Here is a 27,968-nt window from a genome sequence, read left to right as displayed (position 1 = left end):
TTTTAATGCAAACAAACGTTCAAAAATTATGGGTTGTTAAGCGAGCAATGTGGAGATTTATACACATTCCGAATTGCTATTAGAGACGGGAAAAAATCGACAGTGATGAGACTGGAGTACAAATTTTATTATGAACGAAATTAAAATGAAATGTGGTTGCGTACAAGTTGACAGGAGAATAGATGGACTAAAAGAGCTTCCTGCTTATTTTAAATCTTCGCAAACATCACGAACGCAGTAAATGCAACAGCAATTATGAATGGATCACCGACTTATAGGAAAAAAGCATACATGAACTAGAACATCCAACTATCATGGGAGCAAAAAACCAATCTAATATGCTTTGATATAAGCGGCAGTCAAATGAAAACAATACAGATGAGAATAAATGTAAGTAAACATTTGGGCAGGGTTGTTTTGACTGCGCTGCAGACGTTTTCCATATAGTCCTGATCTCTCCCCATACGATTTCTATATTATTGGAGTCCTGAAGGAAAACATTCGTGACCGTCGATTTGCTTCGGACGAGAAGGTGTACGCCTGTGTACAATCATGAGTCCGTAGGCAACCGCAAAAATTTTTCCGTGATGGCACTGAACGTCTTGTCTCGCAGTGGGATATATACATTTACAGTTACGGCGATTATTTTGGGGACATGCTTAAAGGCTGCCGGAAGTGAGGTATAGCAATTTATCAGCAGCACAAACAAAGGAGACATTAACTGCCCTCATATCGGAAATGTAGCCCTTGGCTACGACTGACGATGCCGAAGGGACATTAACAGTGTACTGGTTGGTTCAATTGGCTCTGAGCACTATGGGACTTAACTGCTGGGGTCATCAGTCCCCTAGAACTTAGAACTACTTAAACCTAACTAACCTAAGGACACCACACACATCCATGCCCGAGGCAGGATTCGAACCTGCGACCGTAGCGGTCGCGCGGTTCCAGATTGTAGCGCCTAGAACCGCTCGGCCACACTGGCCAGCAGTGTACTGGTGCTCTTAAGCATATTCACTACATCTAAATTCCAGTTCAGTGCCACGAAGTTATTTGCGAGGAACAACATAACAATCTTAAATTTAGATATTGTGTTCAGCCAAGCTGGGGCGTGTGAAAGTTTAGTCTCAAGTTGACGAATGTCAATCTCAAATCGACGAGTATCAGCTAAATCCTTTACATAAATTTAACATTATTTAACGCTTTTGTACCAGCAGTGGCAAATCAAATACCTTCCTTTCGTTTCATGATGACAGTAGTGGGGTTCAATGTCATTAGGAAGATAAGTGGAATCATACGCTAAACTGACTAAACTACCTGAGACTACGCTTAATAAATGCTCGTTAAGTGTCACTCAAGACATATGTTCAAGAAAATCAATAAGACATCTCAGAAATTTGGCTAAGCAGGTGACCTTGTTCTAGCAACACAAAGTAACCCTGTCAGCGCGCCTCTGAATTCTTTCGGTGTCTGTTGCCATTCCTACTTGATAAAGTCTCAGAACACTTGAACAGTACCCTAGAATCGGCCGCATTAGTGTTTTGTATGCGATTCCCTTTTGAGGTGCACTGCATTTTCCCAGAATCCTTCCAACAAGTCTGTCTTCAATTCAGACTCCCTAATACTGATTTTACCGTATCGTCCGAATTTATATCGCGTCTTACTACTACCTCTAAATACTGATGTACTGTGAAGTCCACAACATATTCACCACTACTCTTGTATTCAAATACTATCGGTTTTTTATCTTTGCTATTGGCATTATCTTATATTTAAAGAGGCCTGCCATTCATTGCACCAAGTGTAAATTCTGTCCAAGTTTTCCTGTAATTCCTTACTAGGACGATACTTTCCTCCACACAGTAGAATCGTTAGCAAACCATCTCATACTGCTGGTAATCCTGTTTGATAAATCATTTGTGTGTAGTAAGAACATTAGAGGTTCTATTACACTTCCTTGAAACACACCTGTTGTTATTTTCGGTTCTGTGAAATATTCGCCGTCTAGTATAACGTACTGGATTCTATTAGTCTAATAACTCAAGAGCCAACTGCGTACTTCGTACGACTTTATCTTGGTTAGTTGTCGACTACGTGGCAGGATATCGAAACCAATTCTAGGCAGACGGACTCTTAAATGCTCAACTTCATTTATTGTTTGCAAGATGTCGTGTATGAATAGAACAAGCTGTCTTTCGCACGAGTGGTTATTTCTGAATCTACGTTGATTCTTTATGACAAGCTTCTCCTCCTCCGCCGGCCTTTGTGACCGAGCGGTTCTAGGCGCTTCAGTCCGGAACCGCGTTGCTGCTACGGTCGCAGGTTCGAATCCTGCCTCGGGCATGGATGTGTGTGATGTCCTTAGGTTAGTTAGGTTTAAGTAGTTCTAAGTCTAGGGGACTGATGACCTCAGCTGTTAAGTCCCATAGTGCTCAGAGCCTTTTTTCTCCTCCGCCTGTTTCTCAAGGAAAGCAAGAGCGCTGCGCCTAACTGAGCAAAATTTAAGTTTGATAATGGCGTTACTTTTAAAAGTAGTTGCACGCACAGTAGTAGCATTAATTTTGGACACCTTGTTGAAATGTTCATCCGTTTCGGTATACTAATAAATTAATTTTATTTTTAATGTTAATAAATTGTGCTTTTATCCTACTGAATATTTATCATTTTCAGAGAAAGTGCTGTTACGTTTTTAATTAAAAATAAATAAACAGAGTTAACTGCCAGCGATTAAAAAACTGCACTATTTTACCTGCTTGCGCACCTGTTTGCAATTTGTTCTGTTCCGACAAGTCATTCAGTGGAAGCGTGTTATTATTGCTTTAAACAGTGAGAAAAAGCGTTCTGACCATTGTATCTCCTGAAGTAGCAATACATATTGTTGTTGAAGAGTAAGATTTGTTCAGTGTGAGCTGAGCTCAGACAGATGCCAGATTGAAAACGGTGTCTCCTACATCGAAACGTGCTGACTGGTCACCAAGTAAACGGAGGTTAAACATTTACAGAAAGAGGAAAAAGATTGAGTGGAGGCACTATTAAGTCGGATATGATACAAGTTTGCACCTGGTGTGAAGAAACTGGGTCAATAAAAACTGCTCCAAGAACCGGCAGAAAACCAATATCCACTAATCAAGACTGTCGTAGAATCTGCCATCTTTCTTTACAAGATTGTCGGCGTACCGCAGAAAACACAAATGAATGCTGAAGACTTCAGGAATTGAAGCTTCTGATCAAACCGTCAGACAGAAACTCAGCTAAAATGGTTTGTGAGCGATGATACTAAGGAAGAATCCTACTACTACAGTACTAATACTACTAAGGCAGAGGAGCCCCCAACCATCAACTGCTGCCTTACAGTCAGTAGAGGGATCTACAAAGGCTAAGGATGTTCCCCTGAAAATGGAACCAACTACCTGGCGAACTGTAAGAGGCAACCACCCCAAATGGTTGGGCGGAAGATTAACAATCTTTCCCTGTAAAAATCACTTGTTGCGAATGCTAACAAAGGAAGAATCCTTACTTGAACAAAATGCAGAGGCAGAAACGCGTGAAATGGGCACTAGACACAGGGAATGGACGCACACAGACAGTTAAAATCATTGGGAGTGCTGAGGCTAACATTAGCATCTTTGGAAGCGATGGAGCTAAGTTCGTTCGTCGTCGACCAGGCGAAGACTTATTGCTTCATTAAACTAGTTCCACCATGAAACGTCAGATCAGTGTCATGGTGTGGAGCTCTACAGAGCAACAACACTGCAAAAAAGTATCAAGAGGAAGCGTTAGTGTTGAAACTGGTGTCCCCTATTCCCGATTTGTTTGAAGGTAACAGCCATCAGTGCATCTTTCACCAAGACAGTACGACATGTCATACCGCGAAAATCAATAAGATTCGTTCGTTGACCATCAAATTAGTGCTTGCCTAGGCCTGGCAACAGTCCCGACCCCAGTCCAGTTGAGGAGTTGTGGTCGAGGCTTGAAATCATGGTTTCACGGAGGAATCCCAGTAACAAGAAAGAGCTCCTAGAGGCCATCGTCAATTCGTAGTTCAGAATGATCAAACCAGAAGATCTTCGACATTTGGAGGACTTGATGCTGCGCAGAGTTGCGGCAGTGATTAAATAAAAAAGATATCCCACTAAATATTAAGAAATATTGGAATAACTTTTGAGACAAGTAAAATTTGTAACTTTCTGAAATTGTCGGGTAGTGAGTAATTTGTTAAATTTTTAAACTTTTTATTAAATTTTTTTGTATTTGAACATTAATTTTTCAAATAGTGGACATTAAAGCACGTTTTCAGAAAATTTGTACTGGCTTACATTGTACATTTAAACTAAAATAAATTCCTGAATGCAATATTCGATGAATCCTTATAAAATGTCCAGAATTAATGGCACTACTGTAAGTTAAACAGATAAGTAAGCATTGTCAATAGCTAATTTACTATGATGACGGTGTTCCAGTAAGCGGCCTGGACATTGTGAGTTGGTCTAGGAAGAGAATCTATGCTAGTGTAAGGAAAAATCGTGGTACGGAGAAAATATATCCCTTTGTAATACAGTACATCTACCCATCGACTGCCACTTCACCGCGGGCTGGAGTGGGTGGTCGATGTGGAGTAAAAATCGTGCCATATTGAGGAGCCATCACTGGGTTATGAGGTCAACAGCGGCAAGTGACAGACACTCTGCATACGCTTCACGGTCGCTCTTGAGTCCTGGAGCACATGAGACTTGTCAGAACAATGCGTGACTCGTAGTTCTAAAAGTAGCTGTCAGAACAGCGACGCCGGAGATACTAGCGATAAGAGAAACGCGGCTGAGTCGTTACACACGGTGCATCCGTGCCCAGGCGCAGCGCGTGTCGGATCAAAGGTGTGGAGGTGCCGGGTTGCAGGCGGTGAATCGGCGGCCTACCTGAGACGCTTGCAGCGCCGACTGCCGCGGCGATAACGCGCTGCCCGTCATGTCACGTCACGTCACGTCACGTCTGCATGGGAACGAGGCCAGAGGTGGTGATAAGGCCGATGCACGTGCCCCACTACCCGCCACTCCAGCGGATGGGGCATGACGCTTCCTATTCTACAAATGCTCCGTCTTCACAATTAATGCTTTAATTACTAACAAGTACATTACACAAATGAGAATAGAAAGGTTTAACACCTCGTCGACACTAAATCACTTCTGACGCTGAAAGTCCGAAACTGTAACACTGTAGCGACAAATACTGTCTGCAGATAGGTGCCACAGTGTACCAATATCAAGGAGATAGAAAATTAAAAAAAATCTTAATTTTAATTAGAGCCAGAGGTATTTTTTTTTTCCTAACAGATGAAATTTTCTCGTCCGGGAAACAGCTTCGAACTTATCATGTCATACATCTGAAACAACTGAACTCAATGAAGTACCTTATGTTTGGTGACTACAAACGTATCGCGTGCGGACAAGTTTACAACTTGGGAAGTGCCTGATCGAAAAAGGAACCCAGATATACGCAAGCAGTATCCTTAATCTTATTCATCGGTATTCAGTTACATTGTGTAGACATAAAAAAAACTTAAAATTATGTCGGCAGAAGCAGAAAAACGTGGGTATTAATAAGTCTTCAACTCTGTAATTTCGTAAGTTATTTACCATCAGATCTACAGGGTACAAAACCGATGTTTCTAGAAAACTTATTATGAAGGAGAGAGTTTTCTTAAAATTCCCATACTGACAGCCCCGACCCAAACTTCCACTGTCAATGATGTTTCCACATACGACAGCATGTCATTCCATCTTCAGTGATTTCATCAACGAATTCTTATTTTCATTCGAATTCAGAGATGGCAGTTCAATTGAAATACGCTTATATTCCTTGTGCTAGGGCAAGCCGGCTTTCTCCGTCAGATTCGTTTCCCCGGTGATCCTATCTCCACTTACCCAAAGGAAGCTTTGGTGGTAGCGATCGGAAATCATAGGTGAAACAACAGTAGCAATGCAAGTTTAGGTGAGTCCTGGAAGCGCGCTCAGGTATGCTAAATTTTCAGACTGCTGCTAGTGTAAAGCAGGAGATCTGGCTCAAGTCTCGATCTGCCACAAATTTTCAGTTGTCATGACATTAATTACATTTTTCGTGGTCTATTTAAACGAATCATTCCGGCATACATCTGAAGTAATTTGGGAAAACCACGGGTGACAAATTTAAACTACACTCCTCTATGTGGATCCACCAAGAACAGCGTAACATCACAGCGTCAAAGTGATGGAAAAGGGCTTCCAGTGTGAGCTCATTAGAAAACTTCAATAAATGCTATTTAAGGGTCTCCAAAGCAAGTCTTTGGTCACGTTCTGTAGGAACGCCAAAGTCAGATTTCATCTTCCGCTGAGAGCCGAAGGGCAGACATCTCCAGTGAGTCATGTTTCCGCTTCATCGAAAGGGTGGCCATTTACGTATCAGACGGAAAGCGGCGCAGAAGAGGCACACAGAAGCTACGTCTCGTAGCTCATTCGGTGCTTACTGCAACATTGTCGCCTGAGTACGTTTTCGTAACATTCTTCGGTTCCAGCCATCCGTAAGAAAGTCGCTGTGGTCTGAATCGCTTCTAAAGCCATTCCTGCTGATTACAGAAAAGTATACACGCTGATGGTCTTCTCCTGTCGGATGGAAGATAACGCGGCCTACCACAAAGCGAGGAATGTCAGATAGCACTCCCCGGCTCCCCAAACGCACAGTCTCGGATCTAGATGACTAAGTGTGGAGCTGTTTTGGCAGTTGCTTCTACTATGTGTACCCATTGCCACACACTCCAGTGCACTATAGCTATTTTTTTCCGAGATAGACGTTGCTACAGGTTCTGTTTCTCCTACTATTTGCATATTGTCACAAGAAAGCGACAAGACTGCGCAGATACACATGAATCAAGCACTGCTGCTTCTTCAGTCATGTAGTTCATTTTTAGGCTTGTCCAGGAAGCTACACTGGGGAATTTGGAACCGAACTTCCATCATCCGCTTCTTTTTAAGTTGCTCGGTCATGATAGCAATCCTGCCGCCACTACGAAAGAAATATGTTTCTTAAATGGGAGAGGAAACGAAGGGTCGTGTGTTAGCAGAATGTTCAGATTTTTTTGAAACACAACCACTTAAAGCTAACTGGTGAAAAAAAGGCGTACGACGAAAATTTGCGCAGTAAAGTAGCGTTTTCTCGAACGAGAGAAAGCAATCAATCAATCTTTTTCGTAATTTTATACTTCACAGTTTCCAACTAATTTGATATTACTTTCGCACTTAAAAACAGCATAATAGCCGACAGCTACCGTGCCCTTATCATTGCCAACATTAACCTCCTTTTACCGCAGTTCCGTCGAGCGGTCTCGAAAGTTATTTATAATATAACCTTCACTATATCGTTCAAGTATAACACCAGAACCTAATTTCCACAATGTGCGTTCGTATAATTAAGCATGTGTATTAAATTATGCTGTAAATTCATTTGATAATCTCTTACCAACTCGATGAAACGCTGTGAATAAGTCTTGTTTAAGATGTGATTCTGGTGTATTAAATATGACTTTTTTATCTCCAGTAATATTGTTCTGTATGTACACTATCTGATCAAAAGTATGCGGACGCCATTAGTGGAAATTAATGTGGGGTGTGTTCAGCCTTCGCTTTTATGACGGCTTGGATTCTGGTGGAGCCCCTGTCAATGAGGTTTCTGAATGTCTGCGCAGAAATAGGAGCCCTTCTTCCTCAAGGGCCAAAACTAGGGAAGGCAGAGATGTTGGAAGCTGGGGTCTGAAGCGAAGTTGACGTTCTAACGCAATCCAAACATGTTCCATGGGGTTGAAGTTGGGTCTCTGGGCAGGTCAATCCATTTCAGGAATGTTATTGTCCACAAACCATTGCCTCACAGACGATGCTTTATGACTGGATGCAGACACAAACAATTATCGATTCCGAGCTGTTCCTCAACTTTGCGCAGCAAACATTGCTGTAAAATGTATTCATGTCTTTCTGCATTTAACATTTGCTCACGCGCAATAAGGAGAGCACACCCTAACCACAAAAAACACCCCTGTACCGTAACGCCACTTCCTTCGTACTTCACTCTTGGCATTGTACATTATGGCAGGAACGGTTCCCAGGCGTCCTCCAACCCAAACTCTTCTGTTGGATTGTCACGGGGTATAAGGGGATTCATCCCTCCAAATGATTCGACTCCAGTCATCCACTGCGACTCGCGTCGCTCTATACACGACCTCAAGAGTAGGTTGGTTGGTTGGTTTGGGGAAGGAGACCAGACAGCGAGGTCATCGGTCTCATCGGATTAGGGAAGGACGGGGAAGGAAGTCGGCCGTGCCCTTTGAAAGGAACCATCCCGGCATTTGCCTGGAGCGATTTAGGGAAATCACGGAAAACCTAAATCAGGATGGCCGGACGCGGGATTGAACCGTCGTCCTCCCGAATGCGAGTCCAGTGTCTAACCACCTCAAGAGTAGCCTAGCACTGACAGCAGAAACGTGTGGCTCATGAGGAGGTTCTCGGCCACTGCACCCCAATTTTCTTTACTCCCTTCCCACAGGCACTATGCTAACTGGAATCGTGGCAGCATTTTGCAACTCTCAGGTGATTCCTTCCGCTGATTTCATGCGACTTTTTTACGACCACCCTGCGCAGTGCTTGACGGTCCTTGTCGGTCAGTACACGAGGTCTGCCTGGTTTTAGGTTTGTTGTGGTTGTTTCTTCGCGTTTCAACTTCACAGTGCCACGCGGGATTAACCGAGTGGTCTATGGCGCTGCAGTCATGGACTGTGCGGCTGGTCCCGGTGGAGGTTCGAGTCCTCCCTCGGGCATGGGTGTGTGTGTTTGTCCTTAGGATAATTTAAGTTAAGTAGCGTGTAAACTTAGGGACTGATGACCTTAGCAGTTAAGTCCCTTAAGATTTCACACACATATGAACATTTTTTGAACTTCACAGTCATACCACCAACAGTCGACCTCGGCAGCTTTAGAAGGGTTCAAATGTCTTTGTTGGATTTGATACCAATGATTAGTCCACATTCGAAATCACTGAGCTTTCCTGCCGTTATTGCTTCTCCACTGACAACACAATATCTCGCCTCCCTTTATACTGAGGGGTCCGCCTCTCGTTATACCTAGAGATCAATTCTGCATTACATACGGGCGTCCTGACACTTTTGATTCGATAGTATATGCTGCATTTAACGTTGCGAACGATGTGTCTTAGTCAGCATTCTAGCTAGCACTGAGAGGGTTTTACAGCCGCCAACGTCTCGCTAGTTCAGGAGTGCTACTCTCGTCACGTAACGCGAAGTTCATGCTCTGTGCCAGTTCAAAACTGACTATACTTTATGCCAGTTTCCTAAAATCCCCTTTAAACCAGTTGAAAACATCCATAATAAAGTTCAGTAATATAATCACAAGAAAACCTTGATGTTCGTTTTGCTGCTGTTGCGTAAACTGAATGATCAACTTTTGATAATATTCAACTCTTTACTAGAATGTGACTGACTTCATTTTCTATATTACTATTATTATGCAGAAGCCAGAGTCAACCCATATGTGTTGTACAACAGCATCTACCGTAGGAAACTTACTGCACATCATCATAAAAGAGAAGTGTTGTAATGTAGTATAACGCTCAGCATCACAGACACTCAGCTGTGCTGTTAAATGTTCCAGAATCGTCCCTTTTCTTCTTCTATTCATCGTTGGTAGGTGAGAAGAAGTAATGTTTCCTGACTCGTATCGGGTCTTGGGACCTCGGAATTTTGTAAGGCTCTCGATAATACAAGCGCCTCCATTGTAACATTTTACACAAAAGTTTGCTGACCGCCTGTGTGACCCTCTCGGAACGACCCTCGTACATCTATCATTTCGTGTGACGATGGGAACTTCAGTGGTAGAACTCAAAACATTCGCTTGTGACAGCGGTCGCTTCCGTGAATAACATACTGCACTAGTATCGCAGCCAGTAGTGATCTGGGCAGGCACTGGTTGTACGGCAGCTACCCCCGCGTTGCCTGCGGACCTGAATGAAGGGGCAGGGCGTGGGCGAGCACGTGACCCGCGAGGCAGTATCGCAGCCCAGATAGGCACGACACGCCGCCCTGCGCCGGCCGCCAACGCCTCGCTTTCGCGCTGCATACGTTTTGCATTTGTCTTATATCCTGGGGGAAAACTTCAAAACTTTCGATACCAGAAGTTCCGCAGTCAGTTTTAAATTGAGAATTTTGCTATTCACCAAAATGATAGTATCGTCTGTTGCGAATCTGTAGATGCAAAGACCCTTTGTTGGTAACTACACGACTGCAGGACAATCACTGAAAGCGGTCACTTGAATAAAATATATACGAATATGCGTACGGTGCGATTTAAAGTGGAACGAACACATAAAACCAGTCGCAGGAAAGGCAACTGCCAGACTGAGATTCAGTGGAAGAATTCTCAGGAGATGTAGTCCATCAACAAAGGAAGCAGTTTACTAAACACTCGATGTATCAGTGCCTGAACAATGCTCATCACTCTGAGATCCATTAGGCATACTTGTGTGAAATTCCAAATCGCAACGCTGTCTCGTGCCGAGGTGTGGCATTACGATCCTTGAAGATTCAATAACAGCAGTGCAGAAGCTCACTGCAGCTTCACTGCAGCAGGCGTCCTGAATTCTAATGTAACAGGACGTGTCCGACACTTGCGGAAAATTGCGGTGAAGCAGCGAGGCAATACCAAATTTTTTTACTCCTCTATCGTTTGTGGGCGAGAATTCATCGAATTCGACCCGAATACAGACAGGAGGGTTCCTGGTCGCTCCTCCCAACAATGACCCAGCCCACAAAGTGAATACTGTTTGTGCGTTTTCGACCAGCGAATGGATCACAGTCCTCGATCACCCACAATATTCACCGGATTTGGCACCAGCCGACTTCTTGTTCCACAAATTGAAGTTGTCAATAAAAAGAAACAATTACGATGCAGCTGAGGACATCCAAGAAAACTGTACTGCAGAACTAAACACAGTTCTAAAAAGAACTATAGTGTCTGTTTCAAAACACTTTTAAAATGATTTTAGCTGTGTACTAATTCGGGGGAGACTATTTTGAATAAATACAATGATTTTGTGAACACAATCCTTGACTTTTACGTTTCACAGCCACAGTCCTAACGGAACTGGAACACGCTGAGTAGTATTAATAGAGGAAACATAGAAGATACAAAGAAGAGCAGCACGTTTCTTTATAGGTTCATTTAGTTACCGCAAAAGCGTCACGGAGATGGCTAGCGTCACGAAGATGCTCTTGCAATTTCAAAGGCACACGCTGCAAGTGAGGCGTTCTGCATCGTGGTATGGTTTACTGTCAAACCTCCGAAAGCGTACGTTTCTGGAAGAGCCAACGAATATATTGCGAAAAGACCATGAGGATGAGATTAGAAAGATTCACCACACACAGAGACTCACCAGCAATCGCCCTTCCCGCAAACAATTCGTGACTGGAACAAGAAAAAGGGGAGCGACACTGGTACACAAAGTAGCCTCCATCACATACTGTAAGGTGGCAAGCGCAGTGTAGATGTAGGAAGATACCGACTACGTCACAAACACAACCACACGAAAAATGCCTGAATATGAACCCGTAGAGCTTCGACATCTATGCAGATACTCATAATTAGAGTCAAAATAATAAGAGAATAAATATTTTTTACGTTCTATAAAAAAGAAAATCAGATGAAAGTTCAGGATTCTGTCCCACAAATCTTCCTCTGACGGAAGGCGATCACGGCGTGTCACTGAAAGCTTGGATTTCAATGTGATATGGATTTTATTTACCCTTCTTCGCATATTCTCAATAAATGGAGCTAAGTTCTGCGATAACAGAAAGCGGATAACAGATGTCTCTGTTTGCTTATCTGAAGTATTACAGATATTGTTAAGAATCGCATTCAAGTTTCCTCCTCATAGATTTTTGCGAATGGCAGAGCGATTTCCAGTGTGAGTTTGTGTTTTGTCCTTTTTTAGCTTTTCAACGTCAATAATTTCTACAGAGAGGTTAACACGATCATCTGTCTAGAGATATCGAGACAGGAGAAAGGCATGCACACGTTCTTGTCATCGTTGACGACATTAACGGTGGCTGAGCACCGTGGCTCCATATGAAATAAGATTACGAAGTACGGCAACCAGGTACTTTTGTTACCCTCATTTATGCCGAGACTCGTTTCGGAAACAGGCCTATATCTGATTTGCTTACTGCAGTCAAATATTTCCCTTCAGTTGATCCAATTATTAGTGGCAGAGATCGTCAACCACTGACAACGACTGTCACAAAAGAATCTAGAATTAATGCGATAATCTAACTTCCGAGTTCAGCCAGTAACTGAAAGAACACATTTTTGCAATTAGTTTAATGCCCGCCACCCAGACTGAACACCCGAAAATTGAGGGGCTATTGAAACGCTGCTCATCAATAGCACTAGTGCCACAATGCCTAGATCATATGACACGGAGAAATGAAGAACTGTATCAGATTCGAAACTCACTTTGTTTCTAAGAAATGTCACCCTCGTGTATGACGAACGCAGAAATCCGCCTATTTCTTCCCATTAAACATCGCTTATCTACGCTTTATCTACGTTTTACCGTTCACCGTACGTTGCGCGTAAGTTGTACAACAACGTCTCAAAAAAAGAAAAAAAAAATGTTCAAATGTGTGTGAATTCTTATGGGACTCAATTGCTACGGTCATCAGTCCCTAAGCTTACACACAATTTAACCTAAATTATCCTCAGGACAAACACACACATCCATGCCCGAGGGAGGACTCGAACCTCCGCCGGGACCAGCCGCACAGTCCATGACTGCAGCGCCCTAGACCGCTCGGCTAATCCCGCGCGCCGATAACGTCTCGACTTCGGTAGAAGTGACGTCTCGTTCACAACGGGGCGAACAGAAACTAACACAAATTCACGTATCAATTTCCCGGTGCTCACTACCATGGCCTTGTACCAATGAACAAGAGTTTATCCTGTACTGAACAGAAAAGAACACGAAGAACGAGTATCGAAGCGTACGTCACTACGAACTCTGAGATTTTTTATCATAAAGTCATTGGCTCACTAATTTCATTCAGTACAACGCTAGTTATACTAGCGATGCAAAACTGTGATATTCAGAAATAATTATTTGTTACGGCGAAAACTCTGTTGGTGATGAAGCAAGCAAAGCGGTGCAGGAAAAAAATTTCGATGTTAGAAATTTGTCGCACCCACGAAACGTGTGTGTCAGAACTTTTATCATTAAATTACGGCTGAAGTTTCTCAGGCTTGCTCTAGACAAATATCAACGATTTTCGGGGTCTGTTCATTGCATCTACAAGAAAACTTGTAAAACAAGACACTAACTACCAACGAGCAGTATAAGCATTCTAATTCTTAGCAACTGGTAACATTTCGTATTCCACCGATTTCCGAGTTTGTGTTCTTTTTACTCCGTTCCCCCCTGCAGGAAGCAAGTATTCAAATTATCTTCTTCTCATTTCCCTAGTGGGGACGTTGAGTATTTCGGCAATTTCCTGTCGAACATTATTATTATTATTATTTATTATTTATTATTATTATCATTGTTTGGTTTTGAAGCCGTACTGTCAGCGGTGTTTGTAGGATAAATCAAGAAAATTCGCACCCCTCTACTATACTTTTAAATGCTCAAACATATTTCGGACCATTTGTACCTTCATTAGTGGATACTCTTGCTTAGATATGTATAATTCTAACATGTTTTAAGTAATAACTACTGGAATGGAAATTAGACTCAAAATCATGTTATATCCATAGTGATTATTACCTTAATCTGTAGTACATTAGGTTCTGCAGGAGTTTCAAAAGTGATTATTCAACCTGTCAACATATCTCACAATCACATCATTTCGTTGTACATGGAAAACTATATTGTATTGTAATGAAAGACTAACGAAACCTAAGATTCCAGCGAACAGGGTGACATTTGTAAAGTACAGCAAATGTTTTACGCCTAATTTCGATTCCGATCGTTACTACATAAGTTATGTTTGGATTTTACAGGCCTGAATAAAGATACCCAATAATGAAGGCACAAATGAGGTGAAACCTACAGGGCTTTAAAAAGAAAAGTTATTTGCACAGTAGGCTGACTTGAATGCCATACGTTTTATTATGATTTTTTTTTTTACAATTTTTGCTGTGGGTATCCTGGATCCCACGTTACTACCTCAACTAACTCCTGCACAGCTCACACAAGTCACAGTTAATAACAGAGGTAGTTCAATTGTGAAAAGGAGGTTTCTAAAGCATTCCAAATGCTCACACCGAAGGGAACGCCGACGCAGAGAGCCTGTAAACTTCTTAAGGCAAGTCCCTGAAAGAGCGACGACCAGTGGAACGCGACCGCGAACCGAACACGACCGAATGCTATTCGCTCGCGCTTGCCTGTACCCGATATAATGAACGTTTGAGTTCAGAATGAGATTTTCACTCTGCAGCGGAGTGTGCGCTGATATGAAACTTCCTGGCAGATTAAATCTGTGTGCCGGACCGAGACTCGAACTCAGGACCCTTGCCTTTCGCGGGCAATTGCTCTACGGGGCGTGAGTCGTGCTTGGGTAGCTCAGTTGGTAGAGCACTTGCCCACGAAAGGCAAAGGTCCCGAGTTCGAGCTTCGGTCCGGCACACAGTTTTAATCTGCCAGGAAGTTTCAACGTTTGAGTTCGTTCCGTTTAAATCTCGAGTTCGTTCCACTGTAAATCTTGAGTTCGTTCAGTTGTAAATCTTAATTTCGTTTTGTGATAAATCAGGCCGTAAGCAGGGTTGACACGCACAACTGAAGTAACTCCAGTGTTCGTGACATACTGCAATGGCAGTGTAGTTGCACCTGTGAACACCCAATTTTTGGAAGCGTCGCTGGTTTGGTGTCACTTTCTGACAAGTCACTAAAAGTTAGAGTCGGTTCTATACAGTGATGCCACTAGCCTACCCTCACTACTGAACGGCATCATCGACTGCTCCCGGTTGGCCGTATTTCGAAACACCTAGGAATTTTGTCCCGATTTAGTGCAATAATTGCTGCGATAATCAGTTCGATTTCAGTATGTTTTCCTTTTATTACTGACAAAATTCGACTGTTTTTCTTTTCTAATATGTTTGCTGCCACCATTTTACTCTTGCACGAAATCGAACATTTGGCTTGGTTTTGTTTTCCTTGCAAAAAACTTCCCGAGCCATCTCAATTGACGAATATTTAAAACTGTGCCGCAACGAATAATTTTTGGCGTCCTGTGTGAACGGCAACTCACGGCACCGCCGCGGTGTGCCACGGGCTTTGGCTTCACTTTAGTAGCGTGTGTTAACTAGGGATGGGGAGAACCGGCCGGTTAAAACCGATACCGGTATTTTAGTTCTGAATAACGGTACTCTTCGATATTTATTAGATGTTAGCTATAACAGTTGTTTTTTTTCTAATAACCGAATAAAAAACTGAAATATCAATCAGCCATAGCAGCAGTGCTATTTTCTCGAACTTAAATAAACATTTTTTTTTTAAAAGGAGTAATTTTTATTCGTGAAATCTGTATTGGTTTGAAATACTGCGTGATTACAGAAAATGGAATAACCGATCAGTGCTATTTTAATAACAATACCGATAGAAACGAGCAACAAATACATGGCGTGAGAATTGGTACACTATTTCTGAGACAATAATGTCCGTGTTGCCGTGTGTCGCGGCTTACGGCACACGTGTACGTTCGCTGTAGAAGACTTACTCCCATCTCGTCTATGCAACAGTTTCTCGCTGTCGTCGCTGGACAACCGTCGTATTCAAGAATGGCACTAAACCTAGACTGAAAATATTTTTACAAAGTGCATAGCAACGAGATACAAAGCTTCATTTGCTTCAAAAGATTAAAGATTTGTCTACCGTTTCCAAATGGATCAAATGGCTCTGAGCACTATGGGACTTAACTTCTGAGGTCATCAGTCCCCTATAACTTAGAACTACTTAAACCTAACTAACCTAAGGGCATCACACACATCCATGCCCGAGTCTGGATTCGTACCTGCGACCGTAGCGGTCGTTCTGTTCCAGACTGTAGCACCTAGAACCGCTCAGCCACACCGGCCGCCTACCGTTTCCATGAAACAAATAAATGATAAGAGTAATAAATTAAAAAATTAACAAGAATTCATTCATAGCCAAGCCAAAACATTATGACCACTGCCCACCGTGACGTTGAATGCCGCCTTGTGGCTTTGCAAGTACATGATGTGGCAACTAAAGTATGTAAGCAGCTGCCGAATTGTTCCAAAGACGGACAAATAGCTATTAAGCAGGTGGTCATAATGTTTTGGCTCGTCAATGTACAACAAAAGTAGAAAATAGCTGATCTGCTGCCTGTGTCTACATAACATGGCTTTATCAGCTTGTAGCCATTGAAAACGGACAAACTGACACCAAAAATTGAGTTCTTCAATGTTAGTTTTCACCGTTAGGACTATTCGTAACGCGTAAATAATGATATGATCCCCGACTGCAACATTATTTTTGAGTAGTTTCAAGAAACTAGAATCAGTAGGCGAATACTGGTGATTTTTCGTAGTATTTGCCCATTTATCACCTTTCGATAAAAACATTTAATTTAATATCTTGATTCCGTGTGCCTTAAACTGAGAGTCAAAATTTTTCAGTTCTCGCCGGCCGAAGTGGCCGTGCGGTTAAAGGCGCTGCAGCCTGGAACCGCGAGACCGCTACGGTCGCAGGTTCGAATCCTGCCTCGGGCATGGATGTTTGTGATGTCCTTAGGTTAGTTAGGTTTAACTAGTTCTAAGTTCTAGGGGACTAATGACCTCAGCAGTTGAGTCCCATAGTGCTCAGAGCCATTTGAACCTTTTTCAGTTCTCCTTCGCTTTCTACGTTTATTACAGGAAATAACATGAATAAAAAACCGAAAATCGGTTATTTCACAAACCGATTATTTTTAGCGGTTTTAAAAGTCAGGTTAAACTGGCGTGGAGAAAAAAACGATATAACAGAAAATCGGTTGTTTCTCTTGCATCCCACAATAAATTCTCCTCTAATTCCTCCATCCCTTACACAACTCTCATTCAATAAGAACGGGATACGAGGCGTGAAAAACAGATTCTAAAATCTACCCGAAATCTTACATCGATTCCGAAGCACAGATCATGCAAACTTATTTCGATGGTTCGCTGAAAGATCGACTGTCAGCGGACTCGAGCCAGTACGAACACGGACCGAATGCCGTTCGCTCGCTATCGCCCGTCTCGTTCCCTCTGGCGCAGATGAAGTGTGAAGCCCATTTAACACGATCGACTTTCCGGTCTCAGTTCACTACTAGAGACAAGTGAGTCGACTGCAGCGCCCCTGGCGTTTTATTCCTGTACCGAGTCAAGTCTGTTTACATGTCAGCGTCAAAATTGCGTGTGGTGTCGTCTTCTGTGCAGTTCGGCATCTCGACGGTGAAAATGAGGCTATTAGGAACTACCTTTTTTATTCAAAAATCGAAATACAATAACTAAATGCAGGAACAAGCAATAAGAGAGTCTATTAATGACCAAAGCAGATTCGTAATGAAAGTTCTTGTCCAAGGTCGTGTGGCAAATTCATTAAACTCCTGAGGATTGAAATAACAGGAAAAGTGTCATCCAAACATTTGACAACATATACATTTATTTGCTCGAGAAAACATATACTCGAAAAGACATCAAACAATAGCTATAACACAGTTAAGAGCGCCTTCTTATATTATCCTTCCTAAGTGCCATATAACATCGAAAATTATTTTTCTCGTTAGTAAATTATGACTTTTTCACTGTTGAAATAGTTTTCATTGACACACTTTTATCTGTTTACGATCTTATTAGGCATAGCGTGGATTTTTTTTCTGTAAATCGTAAATGCATAATTGCTTTCATATGTTTCGTGTCTTGTAGGAGAACACTAGTAGGAAAAAATATCAGGACCTTGCGTAATTTTTACAAAGTGTCGCGAAGACACGAAAGCATAAAATCCATTTCTATAATGGGAGTGAGCTCGGCAGATAGGTTAATTGCTCACGGAAGCAGATGCCTACATAGCTTCCCGTTTCCGCGTATGTGCACTGTGCTGCGTACTCTGAAATTTAGAACTCTACACTCGGCACAATCTATAGATCATTGACGCCATAGACATATTCTCGTTGTGGATGGTTGCTGATTAACAAGCAGACACGAAAAGTGCACGCACTTCGAGTAGTCGATTTTGGCTAGCAAGTCGCTCGTGTAAAGCGGGATTTAAACGCGAAGGTGCCGCGGCGACTGGAGGAGTCGAAGACGTGCCCGCGACAGACAGAGAGAGCAGGCAACAGGTGGGGGTGCGCGCGCCCCTGCCTCTCCGCTGACACACATCCAAAGTTTCCGCGCGGTGCTCGGCGGCGGCTGACGCAAAGCGGCGCCGGGGTTGCGGAGTCAAGGAACCCGGCCGGCCGGCTGCGATCTCTTCTCCTCAATGAGCCGCGCCGGCCGGCGACGGAAAGCGCGCCACACGCCACGCGCCGCCGCCCGTAGCCTCCGGCTGCCCCACCCCCGCCCTGGACCCCTCCTACGCCACGCCGACGCTGTCACTGGATTTTCCCGCTCGAGCCAGTTTTTGCTTTGAACGCCGCGCGCTTAGTGACGTCGCCGCGAGAGGGGGCGGGGAAGCGGGGGCAGGGGAGAGCGCGTGCTACTATTGGTCGGCCCAGATATATACAGTCCGCCGGTCCGCATGTCGCCGATAGAGCAACCTCGAGCTGCGAACGGAGTGCATGTGTGTTTCTCCGCGACTACGAGTGCAGTATTGTGAGACAGAGTGGCCGCGCCGCAGAGCAGACACGCACACGAGCATTAACGCAAGTCGTCCCGCCCGCCGACCGCCGCTTTAAGTACTTCGAGCCGTCTCGTGCAGAACACCACGGTAAGTCCCGCAGGACTGCATTCTCGATCGAGTTCTCTCGTGCCACCTCACCTGTATGTCTCTTACCTCATCTTCAGCTTTTATAGTCCTGTCGTCCTCAGCTACGTATCTTCATATCTCGATAATTTTTACTTTTGGACCGTCTAAATTGCAACCGAACGAATCACAGTTGTCGTGTCATGCGTGTTTCGCCTTTATTCTCTGCAAGGCACCTTCAGTGGCCTAGAATATGTACATATTTTTGTTTGTACTATTGAGTTTACATTTTGGGACGATATATGTCATTTTCTTGAACTTGTTGTATATGTCCCTCGTCCTAAAATGTACACTAAATAGTATACACAAAAATATGTACATATTCCAGGTCACTGAAGATGTCTTACAGAGAATAAAGGCGAAACGCGAGTAGCACGAAAATTGTGTTTCATTCATTTGTAACTGGTCCAAAAGCAAAGATCATCAACATACCGTAATACTCTTACTTCATATTTGCCATTGGCGAAGACTGTCAGCGTAGCGTGCGTCGACACGCGTACTATTTATTTCTTTTGTGTCTTTTTTTTTAACACGAGAACCCTTTTTGAGGCTACGCAAAACGCTTTTTCAGTGACTGTCATAAGCACATCACTTGTTTTATTTCTGAAGTATCTACAGTTGTCTGTAATGATAGTTGTAACAATGTAATTTTGAATATTTACATAAGCGTTTTAGCTTCACTCTCGTTTCACAGGGTACGTAAGTTTTGGCGCCAATGTTTAGCGAAGTTTTAACTTCTTGTTATAAAGGAGACCATCGAGTACGGGCCACTGGCGAAGCTCTACCTGTAAAAGCAGACAAATTTGTACGGCTGTCAACAGAAATGTACTTCACTGAACGTAAAAATGCTTCCAAATTATAAGTTTTATTGCCCAGATCGCAGTTGATACGTATCTTAGTTACTAGTTTCAGCAAAGTTATATTGCCACCTTCAGATCTGTAAGTGTTATTAGTTATAAGGTTTATAATTATCATACGTAATTCCGAAAAACAACGTTACTCAGTTTCATATTGATATAGAGATCGCTCTCCTTCAGAGAATGTTAGGTAATTACAATATTTTATTTACTTGCAGATCCTGTCCCCAGAAATCACAAAAGCCCACAGAGACATAGAATATGGTTTAATGCTTATCACCACTGCAGTGTTTTAAGTTTTGGTGCTCATGTTTCTCCAGTTTTAACTTATTGTTTTACATAAAGAAGCAAGTAACAGATTACTGGCCACTGAGGAAGATTTAGCAATAAAGGAAGTGATACGCGCATGATTCGGTCCAGAAAAACAAAAGAAATATAAAGTGATTAAATGCTTGTCACGGCTGCATCTAATCGCCGTGTATCCCCCTTTCATCCAGTTGCACTTGCGCTTTACTGCCTCGCAGCTTTAGGTCGTTCAGCTATTCAGCATTCAACAGTGGTTCAGTTCTGAAATAAGTATATTATCAGCGGAACCTAAGTATCGTAAAAATACCATAATGGCTTATCTGCAATATCTCTGGAAGATGCTGCAATATTTAGGTTTCAGTATTTCATTTCTATCTCAAAAAATGTTCATGTTGTTGCTATATGTTTGGCTTGACGTGAGGATGATGCTATGAATCAGCTACACTCCAGTCGCTCGCAAAGGCGTTGGAATAGTGGAGTGTCGAATTTGTCGTGCTCACCTTATATGAGTTTTCCTAGAGGTGTAATCTCATCTGTTAATGCTGTAGAGAGCACAGGACGACTGAATGGAGGAGACGGGGTAAGGGTGGTCGCTGCGGCTCATCTGAGTCGAGGTCCGTCCGCAGTTTTTAAAGAGCCCGGCCGTCACTTAGGAGCGGTGGGGGGCATCCGCGTGATGTAAGTGACGAGCTCGCTGCGCGCTACACCCGACACGACCGCTCCTCTCGCATCCACTGTTTTTGTGTTCAGCCTTTTGCCCTAGCAGTGACGAAATAATCATTGTCAAAGTTGTCACTGTTCTCCTGGATCAGACTCGACTGTAACCAAATCGAGGTCACAAGCAAGCGTCTCTCTCTCTCTCTCTCTCTCTCTCTCTCTCTGTTTGTGTGTGTGTGTGTGTGTGTGTGTGTTTGTACGTGTCTTTACTTATTATGAGGGTCGGGAAAGGAGTCGTTATGTACAGCCAGGCGGGAGGCGGGAATGTTGCGCGTTGCGACGAATGGGGGAGAAAAGTGACTACAGCGGTAGCAACGTTTCTGGTTTGGTAACAGCGACACACGTGTACGGCAACTCTAACAATGCAGATTCTGCTCAGCGATGTTAATCCGCTTGTCGGCTAGCCACCACTTTTGCATTCTGAAGCTGCCGCCATTAATTAAACCTGTGGCAGAGAACGCGCTAATGAGGTCTGTGACGCTGTGTAGCGATTGCTGCAACAGCAGCTCTAGCATACCAGCGAGAACTCACTTTTCCTCGTTTCCTAACACTAACAATGCCGTTTGTCCCAGAAACTGGCATTCTGAAAAAACGTCGCTGTTTATATTATCAGCCTCTCGTCCTGGTCGTTAAATTAAGTGGTACAGTTTTTCCATTGTCTTCATCAGTTACACAGATTGTTTTTTCACGACTAATTGTTTCTGCGGTATTTAGCGCATAAAGGGGCAGATGCAGTCTTCCTGGTCAGCAGAAATCGAGATCAGCGCCTCATAATGTAGTCTCTGGTTCTCCGTTCTTCTGAGATCTTTCGCATACGGACCGCACAACAAGCGACTCACTCGAAACTGCTACTTCTCCCTGAGCAAATAAAGAACATAGGCACCTACTCTGTTCGGCAGACAATGAGCGGCTTTTTTTAAGGAATGCGCATTGTCTCACGTTCAGGTCATTACTGACTGTACTGGCAAGCCCGCAGAAGCACGAGAGGAAAAGTAGCATGCTCCTGAGTTACGGTTTTCGGAAAAATACTCTGCCTTAATGCAGAGCTGTTCGAATAAAGATTTTTAAAAGAACTGATTCTATGTTTTCCTTGTTTATAAAGTGGAAGCTGGTCAGCAATGTGACCACAAATGTTAGTCGATTGTGAGCTCGCCGAGCCATGAGAGACGCGGAACACAGCGCGCCTGTCGGCTATGAGCGCTATAAAAATGGCCATTAAAGTGAACACACGTGTCACCTGACATTCGCTGACAGAACGCCCGCCTGCTTTTGACGTGCCTCTCATCTTTGATGTAGGATGAAATTGACGGAAACGCGGTCCTCTTCTCCACTAGAATTATATTTCTCTCTCTCTCCCTCTCTTGCCTTTATATGATGTGCTCCTCCTCAAGATAATAACCATAACATCTCATCCATATCACAATTTAAAAATACTAATAACGTTTTAGCAAGTGTAATGTTGTAGGGACATTTCATAGCATAGTCACACAATTCTTTCTTGAATTACGGTGCCTATGAGTGCATTCAAATGGCTCTGAGCACTATGGGACTTAACTTCTGAGGTCATCAGTCCCTTAGAACTTAGGACTATTTAAACCTAACTAACCTAAGGACATCACACACATCCATGCCCGAGGCAGGATGCGAACCTGCGACCGTAGCGGTCGCGCGGTTCCAGACTGTAGCGCCTAGAACCGCTCGGCCACCCCGGCCGGCCCTATGAGTGGGGTCAACGGTCACAGAAGAAGTACTGCTTATGTCACCGCTCTAACTGAGGATCGCATAACTTTCCGATAATCCCGATTTGAGCGTTCTGCGATTTTCGTAAATCACTCAGATAAATCAGAAAGACTATGTATGTATTCTTACTGAAAGTCAGTAAATTTGAAGTAAGCTCGCCGTCCCTACCTGGTCCCCGAAGACAAACAGAAATAACACACAGCGAGCCACTGTTCGGCTGAGTATGCGATTTTTCTGCGTTAATGGGTAAATTGATCGTTTCTATTCTAAGGAAATTAACTGCGCTGCACGGAATTTCTCTGCATTTCTCTTCGCATGGAAAGAGCAGAATATACGAATGAGAAGCAAAAGCTCGGGTTAGGGGGAGAATGGGGAACGAAATGGGCCGTGGTCTTTCAAAGCAGCTATCCCAGCATTTGCCTAAGCGATTTAGGAAAGTCGCAGAAAATATAAATCTGCATACCCGGACGGATATTCGAATTGGCGCCCTCCCAAATTCGACTTCACACTGCGCCATCTCCTCGGTACCGACGGTCAGATAGTTCAGCTACACTGTTGATGAGTATGATTTTCGACGAAAAAGAGTGCACTGCTATGCATACAAGCGAGTGTATATCAGACCGCCTACAGAAAATGAAACATATAAAGTATCGACTCCGGCGTAATAACAAGCTACGAATGCACGCTTCCTGCTGGTGTGGAGATGACGGACACAAGGCGTTCAATTTCCTATACTATTGATGAAAAATTGCTGGAAACACTATCTGCCGTAAAATATCTACGAGTTACTATCCACAGCGACGTTAAGTGGAGTGACCACATAAAACAAATGGTAGGAAAAGCAGATGCCAGACTGAGATTCATGGGAAGAATATTGATGAAACGTCACAATGTCACTCATCCACGAAGGAACTGATGTGCAAGGCGCTTATTCGGCTGCTTCTTGAGTATTGTTCATCTATCTGGGATCTTCACCAGGTAGGACAGAGAGAGAGTGAGAGAGAAGACGCAACTACGAGCGACGCGTCTCGCGACGGATCGTTTAGTGGCGCGAGGGGGTTACAGAGTCGCTCAACAAACGCTAGTGGCAGACGTTAGAGAGACGTTGTGCATCACGTATAGGTTTACTATTGAAACTTCGAGAGAACACTTCCCGGCAAACATTACTTCCTCCCACACACATCTCGCGAAATGACTGCGACAAGAAAATTCGAGAAATTAGAGGTAATACAGAGGCTTACTCACAACCATTCCTCCCACGCGCCATTCGCAAGTGGAACAGGGAATGGGAGATCAATCACCGGTAGCAGGAGTACTCCTCGCCATACTCCGTTACGTGTTATGCAGAGTAAGATGCAGATGTAGATGTTGATATTGCATAGTGGGTCTCACACGACACAGAGGACTGAAGGCAGTTTACTTATGAAACTAAACACGAAGCATCTCTTCTTCTGCGCAGTCGCACAATTTCCAGTGAACCTGCAGTTAGCGAAGTCTGCAGCATGGAAATGAAAGGTTTATCGCAATGAGGATAGGAATTCACGAACAACCTCAATCGCTACATTGTAACGGCAAGAAATGTATATGCAGCGGACAAAATACAGAATGTGACTCAACAACAACAACAAATCAATTCTCTTCTCAAAGATAGCTGTTTCATTAGAAGAGATAAATGTATTTCTCGGCACAGTCCTGAACAAGACTGTGAATATGAATGAGTAATTACGTGACTATTTTATTGAAGATTGACGAGAACGAACTGTGTTACTCGTGAACGTCTTAAGATCGTCATCTCGTATAGTAATGCCAAGAAGTGACTTGAAATGGGACGTGAAATCTGCATCAGAGAATGCGAATGGAAGAATTACATATGCTGGAAGGGTTGCAATGGACCTCAAAACGAAGTCGCATACGAGACGCTACTACGATCAATTTTCGAGTATTGTCCCACTTTTTTGAGACTTTGCCAAGAAGGAACGGCGACAAAAAAAAATTCATAGCTCATACGAAAGTGTAACAATAATATCTGGGGAACTTAAATGGGGTCCCTTGAAGAAATACGACGTAGTTCTCGCGAAACCGTGTTGGGTGAATTTAGAGAAAGAGTATTTGAATAAGAGTGTTTGATCATTATGCTACCACCAAAGTATATGTCGGATAGGGACGATGAGAATAAAATAAGAAAGGTCAGGGCGCGTACAGATGCATATAGAGAGTCACCTTTCCCCGCCCACTACGAGAATGGAATAGCACACAGAGCTTGTGACACTGTTACTATGTACCCTCCGCCATCCGCTGTATAGTGACCTGCGTAGTATATTTGTAGATTTAGATGGACGTATTCTATCGTCTACGATTTCTCCAGGTGTCCACTAGGCCTAATTCCCATCGGAAATAAATGTCAACTGAGGAGAGCGCGGTTGGCAGATAGGAGTGGAAACGTTCACGCGTCCGGCCCATCGTTGTAGGATAAGTCCGAGCGCGCCCGAGAGACGAAAGGTGAGGCGAGGTGTTGTGGCGGAGCAACAGGTAGGCCGGCGTCAGCGGCCGTCGCCAGGCTGTCTGCTAGCGCCGCGCCGGCCCGCCTGGCGCCCGTCCACGCGCAGAGAAAGCGCGCTCCCCCGCTTCTTCACTTCTCTGAATTAGAAAACCTCTGCGGCACTGCTTCGCTCTCAGTCCCAGTGAAAGTCCTGCCTTATCACGTAGCCGCTCAACAAACTGACAGTGTACAACGTTTCGTCCTGGTATTCATACCCAAACGGCGGAAATTTGTTCGGAATGTGAGATAATATTTTCTGTATCGTTCAGTCCAAGAGAAAAAAATGGTTTGTCCATCTCTCGTCTCCCTCAACGCAACAAAAAAAAGCGATTCCACGTCCTTCTGTAGCCGACGTCGTAGCCGGCACGGTAACTCATGAGAGGGCTGGCTGCGCTCAGCAATGAAAAAAGCTGAATTAAGCATTTAACGATTAACTCGAGTGGTGTGATGTTACGTCCACCCAGATCAAATAACGAGGACAACAACCAACAAAATGAAAGAAAAGGTCGCTAACACACGCTTGTGCGGTGGCACTCGTATCTAAGGTACTCGTCCGACTCTTGGTAGAGCAAAAAATTTTCATCGGTAGCATTATGCTGGCAAGGATACATGGCAATGTCCCGGGATAAATTTCAAACCTGTCCACAGTGTCTCAAAGAGTGATGACATGTGATGGTGGTCCGACCGTCGGACGAGGATGTTAAGATTGGCGGCACCACTGAGAAGCAGGCTGTGCGCCAATACCGGGTTTCACCAACCCTCCTCTCACAACATAAAAATGACACTACACTGTACTAGGGCTGTAAATCTACTGTAGGCTACCTAAGTAAGCGTAGACTGTGGTCGTTTCCCTAGTAGCTTTGGTCAGTTAAGATTGTAACGCGTCAATTGTACGTTAGGGGTGTTGCATACCTATTGGGCGTTACCTCATTTCGATAACTTTGCTTGCGTATGAGCGGAAGCGGTGACATGTCTAGAAAGTGAGTGAGGATATATACAGAGCCACATAACCTACGGAACATTTTTGTTCTACATAGTTATCCTCCCATCTGTTATTTAAAAATAGAGTGTTAATAGCAAAATTGAAAATGTCGTTGTTTAATTCAGGATTTATTCTAAAGTTGTTGATTTGTAACGTGAAATAGAAGGGCGTTGTTGTTAAAATATATAAAACACAGGTTTCTCATATGGCGCTTGAAAACGAAATTTCCTGATGACCTCAGATGTTAAGTCCCATAGTGCTCAGAGCCATCCTCAACAAAAAAAATAACAATTATTTACAATAGTTTGTGTTTGTGCGTATAAACTGTACTTACATCAAAAGTAACTGTTTTCGCTAGATAGAAACTCCGAAGCTACGTGAGGGGCTATTTTTTAATTATGAAACGCAATTTATATTTTGTAAGGGTATAAAATATACAATGCACTAACACTAAACAATGTGTGTGTGGTTCTAATTATGTGTAAAATAAATAAACAAACAAAAACAAAGAGACCTCGTCGGCTCCCAGTTCCTCTCTCACGCATTCATTTATGTTTCTTTTCCTACCAATGCTGCCAGTACTACTGGCAATTCTATCATTTACTACGTCATTTATATAGTATACCAAAACTACCGAATGGTCCACACACCCATTACTGTCACCTACACTCAATATGTACGCTCACTATACAGCACCCACACTCGGCCAAGGGAAGGTACCAACGTGTGCAAAGAAAGAAAACATTTCCAATTCCTCCGCTGAATCTATCCCTAGAGTTCTACCAGCCAACCATGCCATATGTGGCATACAATTTACTTACTTAGAGCGACGTCAAAGTTTCGGCTAAGTTTTTTGTATGAAAAGAAGAAAAAGACTGAAAATGAGAAGAATAAAACGAAGAAGCCATAAAATGTGTAACAGTGTTTCTATCTCTTTACGAGGCAAGTAATGTTAGTCATGCTTTCAATGCGTAAATAGTAACCACCTTTTCAAGAGCTTACTCTGAACGGCTCTAAGATATCATTACTAGGCGTTACGTCCGTCGGGTTGTCGCAGATGACGGTTAGAGTCACCATCGATGTCATTAGAAGCTCGAAAGAACAAGGGGCACAAAACGAATTGGTCACAGGTGCGTAAAAAAACAAGTTCTGCATTCGACCGAAGTTGCACTACAACCGGTGTACCGAAGATGTCGCTCGTCGTAAGAAGGACTTTGCAAGTCCATGGCTCCGTAGTAATCTCTACAACTGATAGACACAAGAAACTGCAGACTGAGAAAAAACCTACCTCTACCGCAGAGAAGATATAATACCAGGTGGCATAAAGCGTTTCTTGAGTGGTTTTGCTAAAAAATATTGTATGGTTGGGGAAATCAGAACTGGAATGACGTGAGGTCCATACGAGACGGGCTACTGCGGTCTCTCTATTGGTAGGCAGCACTGGTCTGCCTCGTGCAGCCAGAGCGTGCTTTGGCGGTCTTACAACAGTGCATTATGTTGGCACTTGACTGTCAGGGAATACCCGCAAAGCAGTCTCCACAGATTCTTGGCGGACTGGGCAAGTAATCTACGGAAACTCTGTTATGGCACATAAGATGTCTGATCTCATTTCTCTAAAGAAGTACAGGAAAACTGCATATTCTTGTATTTTATGACTACTTCAGCGAACAAATGATTTCATTAAAGTTTTGAACAGTCACACTAAATGAGCGTTTGAGCATTTGTGTACTATGTCTAATGCTACGTTTCCAACTGAAATTTTTCATCGTGCGACTATTTACATATTGGTTGGACAGGTCTTTGGCTATCA

The 27,968-nt window shown here is 43.4% G+C and overlaps 1 protein-coding gene across 3 annotated transcripts in view; it reads left to right on the top strand.

Moving 5' to 3' along the window:
* Window positions 1–27,968, top strand: part of LOC126252835 (ion transport peptide) — a 356,162-nt gene that overhangs the window by 301,431 nt on the left and 26,763 nt on the right. For 2 of the 3 annotated variants that reach the window (XM_049953780.1, XM_049953777.1), the window contains exon 1: window positions 18,811–18,981. The exons of the other annotated variant lie outside the window; for it this stretch is intronic. The gene's annotated coding sequence lies outside the window, so the exon portion shown is untranslated. Of the gene's footprint in view, window positions 1–18,810; window positions 18,982–27,968 lie in introns of those variants that run through there. 3 annotated transcript variants of the gene reach the window in all.

This window comes from Schistocerca nitens, chromosome 4 (genome assembly GCF_023898315.1).
Source record: "Schistocerca nitens isolate TAMUIC-IGC-003100 chromosome 4, iqSchNite1.1, whole genome shotgun sequence".
Taxonomy (NCBI): Eukaryota; Metazoa; Arthropoda; class Insecta; order Orthoptera; family Acrididae; genus Schistocerca; species Schistocerca nitens.
This window is presented reverse-complemented; position numbering and strand designations above follow the sequence as displayed.